This window comes from Orycteropus afer, unplaced genomic scaffold (assembly GCF_000298275.1).
Source record: "Orycteropus afer afer isolate SDZICR_OR568_19922 unplaced genomic scaffold, OryAfe1.0 scaffold00074, whole genome shotgun sequence".
Lineage (NCBI taxonomy): Eukaryota > Metazoa > Chordata > Mammalia > Tubulidentata > Orycteropodidae > Orycteropus > Orycteropus afer.
In genome coordinates, this window is record NW_006921661.1 from 4,196,885 (window position 1) to 4,203,123 (window position 6,239).

Sequence of the window (6,239 nt, forward strand, 5' to 3'; positions counted from 1 at the left end):
AAAATGGCGGGAATGATTGGAGAGAGGTGCTTCCAGGTTTCCCTGCTGCCTGGATTGAGGGGCAGAATGTTTTCCCTGTTGACATACCTTCATGCCTGGATGTCTCCACATAACCAAATATATTTAGCTAAACCTCTGAGGTCCCTGTTAAAACACCAAGGGCTTGGGAGAGGAATATACCATTCCCTCATCTGCCATGAAGACGTTCTTGGTTTTATCTTGCACTGAGCAGAGTGGATGCCTGGATAGGAAGAGCAAAAAAACAAGACTCACTGCCATCGAGTCGGATCTGACTCACAGCGACCCCTCCTTGGGTTTCCGAGGCAGTATCACTACAGAAGTAGATTGCCCAACCTTCCTTCTGAGGAGTGGCTTGTGGGTTTGAACCATCAGCCTTCTGGTTAGCAGTCAAATGCTTTAGGCACTATGCCACCAGAGCTCCCAGGAAGATCAGAGGACCCATTCTTTCAAATCCAGGCTCAGCTGGCTGCCCTTGAGTAGGTTACTCAAGGTAGTGAAGCAAGAACACTTGAGCCCTCAGGAACTTCCTTGGCCAGGAGAACAACTAAGCAGTTGTCACCAGAAGTTGTTCCCAACTGATTCTGGTTACAGGTTCACTGAATTGGGCTAGAGTTTGGGATCAAAGCAGTTGGACAGCTGGATTGAAGGACTTCAAGTCCCTTCCAAGATTCCTGACAAACCCAAGTCTTGGCTTCTGAGAGTCTAATAGCCGAGGAGACTAATGCTCTAGGAGTCACTATTGTTCTGATTCTAGATGTTAAAATTCTGCTTTCTGTTCTATGTATATAACAGATGATTTATGGGCTCTGGATTCAGACAGACATGATTTTAAAATTTATAATCTGTCATTTACTAGCTGTGTGACCTTGGACGAATTGTTTACCTCTCTGTGCCTAAGTTTTCTCATCCGTAAGACATCTTGTTAGTATACTGAAAAAACCAAACTCACTGCCATTGAGTCCATTTCTATTTAGAGAGACCCCATTGGGTTTCCAAGGATGTAAATCTTTATAGAAGCAGACTGCTTCATCTTTCTTCTATGGAGTGGCTGGTGGGTTCAAATCACCAGTCTTTTGGTTAGCAGCCAAATGCCTTAACCACTGCACCACCAGAGCACCTTCTTGTTAGTATAACGAGCGTGAAATAAATCAATACATATAATGTGCATATCTCAATTCCTGGTATTTGATTAATTTTTATTTTATCAACGGGCTTTATTTTTTATTTCAAAATAAATCCAAATTATAACAGTTCTTTCCACAGCTGTCACCCTATTCCAAGTCACCATCATCTCTCTCCTTGTCTAACTCAATGACTTTCTACCGATCTCTTTGCTGTCACTCTGGCACCTATGGAATATTTTCCTAACAGCAGTCCCAATGATCTCCATGAAATGTACATTAGAGCACACTATTCTTCTGCCGACAGGCCTCTCAATGGCCTCCCAAAGCAATGTGGAAGAAACTCCATACTCTTTACAGTGGCTATCAGGTCAGCCTTGCTGACCTTAATTCTCACTTTGCTCTCTTCACCACAGACATTGGCTAGTCTTTCACTCTACTTTGAACAAGCCAAGTGCATTCACTCCTTCAAAGTTTTCACACTTGAAATTCCCTCTCCTGGAAATGCTCCCTCAGATTTCTACAGTGTTGGCTTCTTCCTTCCATCAGGTCTCAGCTCAACCATCAGAGGGACGCACACCCTGAGTCACCTCTGTTGGCACCTTCACCTCCGCTTTGCTCTGTTTTTCTACTCTTCTTAACATTTAGCACCACCTCACTTTGGTGTGGTGGATTGCATGTTGTTTTGATGCTAGAAGCTATGCCGACGGCATTTCAAGTACCAGCAGGGTCACCCAGGGTGGACAGGTTTCAGTGAGCATCCAGAGTAAGGCAGACTAGGAAGAAAGGTCTGGTGGACCACTTAAAACAATTAACCAATGAAAATCTTACAGATCACAACAGAATGCCGTCTGACCAGAAGGTGAGCCTCTAAGTAGGAAGGCACTCAAAATACACAGTGTCTGCAACAACGGATTCAAACACAGGAAAGATCATGAAGACGGCACAGGATCGGGCAACACTTCCTCTGTCATACATACGGTCCCCATGAGTTGGGGCCAGTTCCACAGCAATTCACACTTACTCAACTACTTGTTTATTGTCAATCTCCATCCACTAGACAGTGACCATCATGAGAACAGGGACCTCGCCTATGGTCACTGCTCTTTCTCCAATACCTGCCCCTGGGTCTAGACAGTAAGCACTCAAAAAAAAAAAAAAAAAAAAATTGTTGAATGAAAAAAAAACATGATTAATGTTTGTTTTTAAATTCTATAAAACACAAAAGTCAGTAGTTGTTTCATCAGTGTTGACTATGCTGAAAACCACTACCCACTCAGACTTCTGCTTCTCTGAGTGTGCCCTCTGCCTGTCAGCCGCCTTTGCTGGATCTGGAGATTCAGGAACAGGGTGGGGACAACAAGGAGCAAATGGGCAGGGAGAGAAAGGGGGAGTACCATAAGTAGTGCCCTCTAGTGGAGACAAGCTCGAGACCTGGATTCTGGTCTGTCGCCTCGCAACTCAATTATTAGAAAATTTTCCCTAGTGCCCCTATGTCAGATGGAACCTAGGCTTTCAGTCCTGCCTCCACAGTCACTTGCTATCTTGTACTGTAGTTACCTGACTCCCCCACTGGACTGGGAGCTGCAGGGGCCAGGGGATGGGTTTGGTCCATCTCTGATGCCCTGTAGCCAGCACTGTGAGGTTTTTCTGCCAAACAGCGGGAGGGCAGCTCCTGAGCTCTGAGACCTGGAGGCAGACCCCTGGGCTGCCCTAATGCTTTGAGTCACTCAGCATCCTCTTGCCTTTGTTCCAGAGTTTTGTCAGTCTTATCATCTTTCTCACCCCTATCCAATGACGTAGCTCTCTGCCAGTGCCAAGCAAGCTCCTTTGGCACGTTTACCAGCCAAGTAATCATGTTTGTCCTTTTTTTAATTTTTTTTGGCCCTTTCAACCAAGTTACTTCAGCCAGCTGCAGAGGAGCAGGAAGAGAGCAGTTTGGAATACGGCCTCTGAGTACAAGTCCCGGATTCTGCCACCTACTTTCTGAACACTATTTTTCCTATCTGTGAAATAGGTGAATGATAAGTTCTGCCCTGCTCTCCTCACAAGAAGACTGTGAAGGACACATGAGGTATGAGTGTGAAATATAAGATCCATGTAGAGTGTTATCCAAACCTGATTATGCAGTAGACTCATTTGTTTGATTTTCAAACCTGAAAAGCCACCACCAACAATACATATACAAGAACACGTACACACACACAATAGCAAAACTTTTTTTAAAAATTATCTAACATTGAAGTAACATCCTGATCCATTTGTAAAAAACAGTAAGGAGGTTTCTGGGCCTTTCTGGTGCTTGGTGAAGGTTTGTGCTTTGACTCTGACGCACAGCGGGAAGCTGGGAGTCAGCCACCGGCGTTTTGTCTTCTCCCTCCTCTTTTGTCAGTCTTTTACACAGGGATTCACAGACCTCGGAGCTGGAAGGAGTCTCTCGACCTCCACTCAGTTTACAGCTGGGAAGCAGGTTCTCACGGTGGCCACTGGGGCTGTGGTTGGTGTGGGTGAGACAGGAACCAACTGAGTCACTAGGAGGAAGTCAAAGCAAAGGCAGGTCCCCATCAAGGAGCTCAAGAGTGAGGTGGAACATGACAGGGATTTCCTGCCCAAACCCGGCTTTAGGCCTGTCAGTGCATATACCTCCTCATCTGTGAGTCTTCCTACCTGCCTGGGAGGGTTGAGAAGAGGAAGCAGAGAAGGGAAGTTCCCATTGCAGAGGAACTGAACAAACATTAGTAGTCTTAAAAGCTGGGTTCTAGCCCTGGTCTTGCCATTAGCTTGCTGTTTGGTCTTGGAAAAGTCACTTAACTGCTCTGGACTTCTGTTTAACTACCAGTAAAATTGATACAACAGATTCATTGTTCCCATTTACAGATATGTATTGACAACCAACTATGGGTCAGGCACCAAGCTGGGTGCTAGGGACCCTTTGGTGAGCAAGACAAGCATAGTGCCTGCCCTCAGTGTAGAGGGGAACCTGGTAAAGCTCAACACAAAAATAAATGTGATGAGTGTCACTTTGGAGGGAGGACAAGGTACTAGGCTAATATAAAGGAGTCTCAGGTAATACAAGGAGAGGTAGTCAGGGAAGGCTTCCTAGAGGAGGTGGCATTGAAGCTGAGACAGGAAGGATAAATGGGAATTAACCAGGCTGGTGGGTGTCAGGATAGGAAATCATTCAGTCCCTGCCCTCCCTTGACCCCCCCACGTTTCTTCAAGGATTGCCTTCCTTTGGAACATGTTAGCAAAGGGAAGTTCTGTGGAGAGTCCTTCTGGAAAGATCTTCTCAGAACCTGGGGCACATTCTGCCATGTACTCTTCTTGATCCCTGCCCCACCTGCCCTCCCACCTCACATGTCTGCATAGTATGTCAGACTTTACTGGTAGGTGGGGCAAGTCCAAGAAATTACAGTGTTTGTGTCTGTGTGTGGAACAACTATTATAAGTTTGCATTAAGTATGACTTTGCCCACAGTCCAGGGGAAGTACCAAAAAACTATGCCTTTCCTAGGATTCCCTGGGAGTGTCACCTTGTTCCAGACCCTCTTCCCCTCTCCTCCCCTCTGAGCAGCTCTCACCTGCCCCCACCCAGTGACTGGCCTTACCCAGCCTGAGTTCCCCCAAGAACCCCTCCACCTGGAGGAAAGCCTCTGAGGGAAGAGAAAGGTGCTGTGGCAGGACAGGGGGTTCAGTTCCCAGCCTGGGAATGGGGGAAAGGGACCAAAGGACAGCCAAGGATGGAAGGGGCCTGTCTGGGGACTTGAAAGTCATTTGTCTGACCCAGGGGAGGCTGGGAGAAGACTTAAATGGAGAGAAGCCCAGCTGGCAGGTGGCTTTGAGGCAAAAATGTAACAAGGGATGAGCTCCTGTGCAGGCCGGCTCCTTACTGACTGTAAAAACCAGGTACCTTTGTGTCCTTACAACTGTCCCTCTCTGCCTAGTCTGGCTAGGCTCTGGAGGCCTGGCTTTTTCATTTGCATCTTCTTGGCATTTTCACTGCCCATGTCCCACAGCTAGGTGAGTAGTTCGTTTACCATGAAAACCTGAGGTGGGTGGAGAAGGGGCAATGAGGTTGGAGGGACATGGAGCCAGTGATGTTGGTTGCTTTGGTTACTATATAAGTTACCATTCCAAAGCTGAATGGCTTAAGACAACAACCATTTTATTTACGCATGATTTTGTAATCAGGGCTGTGATCAGCTGGTTGGTTCTTCTGCCGGTTTTGTTGTGGTTACTCATGTGCATTGAACTGTTGGGTCAGGTGGTGTCAGACCTCTGCAGGGATACTGGTGATTGAGCTTCTCTGTCTCTCTATATAGTCTTAGGGGCTCTCTTCACATGATCTCTCCAGCAGGATAGGCATGGGTAGTCATGGCAACTCAGGGCTCCCAAGATTGCAAAAGCAAAAGCTGCCAGGACATTTTAAGACTTAGGTCTGGAACTGGCCCAGAGTTACTTCTGCTATATTCTGTTGATTAAAGCAAGTCGCAGGCCCAGATTCAAGAGACTATACAAGTGTGTTAATACTAGAAGGTGTGGTTCATTGGGGACCACAGGTATATCATTGGTTGGAAGAGAGACACATATCCTTCCACTGTCTTCTCTATGGGTCTCACAATCTATATGATATCTCTAGCATCATAGTCTTAACAACTGTTATATCACATATCATCCTAAAAACATTTGTAGGGTACACCATGTTTGAGAAAGTGTTCAGGTATACCTTGCTCTCCATCAGCTAGTGAATGCCCTATTACCACACCCAACCCAGAGACCTCATCCTCATCTCTCAGTCACACTCTTGTTGTCTTGGGCCCTTGCCTATCTAGGGGGACATGAGACAACAATCATACCTTAGGGAGCAGGAACAGAGTGGAAGCATTCCTTCCATTTGTCAAGTCACAGCAGGTTGAACCATTCCATCTGTGAATGACATTCTACCAGGAGTAGGAGGATGGTGATAAACACACCTCATGAGGACATTTCCTAAACCCTGCATGTTTAAGAGTGTTGGCCCAGAAGGTAGCTGGATGACTGAGTGAGCTTGAAATGTAATGGTGTGGAGGGCTGCCAGGAGTTGGAATGGACTTGATGG